This window comes from Dipodomys ordii, unplaced genomic scaffold (genome assembly GCF_000151885.1).
Source record: "Dipodomys ordii isolate 6190 unplaced genomic scaffold, Dord_2.0 Scaffold54, whole genome shotgun sequence".
In the NCBI taxonomy this organism is placed as follows: domain Eukaryota; kingdom Metazoa; phylum Chordata; class Mammalia; order Rodentia; family Heteromyidae; genus Dipodomys; species Dipodomys ordii.
In genome coordinates, this window is record NW_012267270.1 from 2,390,137 (window position 1) to 2,390,515 (window position 379).

Genomic DNA, 379 nt, shown 5'->3' on the forward strand with positions numbered 1-379 from the left:
AGGACTGCCGAGACCCGGGCCCCGGGAGGGATGCTCGGCCTTCGGGACGTGGCGGGACACCTGCGGCCGGGGACCCGCGGGGCTGCGGGCTCCGGTCTTCCCGTCCCCGGTGCCTCCGGGGCGCGGCTGTGTGGGGTCTGGGGTCCGCGCGAGGGTCGGGCTGCCGCTCAGGGCGGGAACTTGTCGGGACGCCCCGGTCGCGCACGGCGCCGGGGGGGCCGCCGATTCCTTTCCTGGCTCCGTTCCTCGCGGCGGAGGTCCGGGGGTCCTCCCGAGGGCGTGCCACCCCGCGGGCGGGTACGGTGGTACCCGGCTGTCCGGCGGGGGACCTGGCCTCGCCCGCCCCCCGCAGTGCAGCCGTCGGGACACGCCCTGGGCG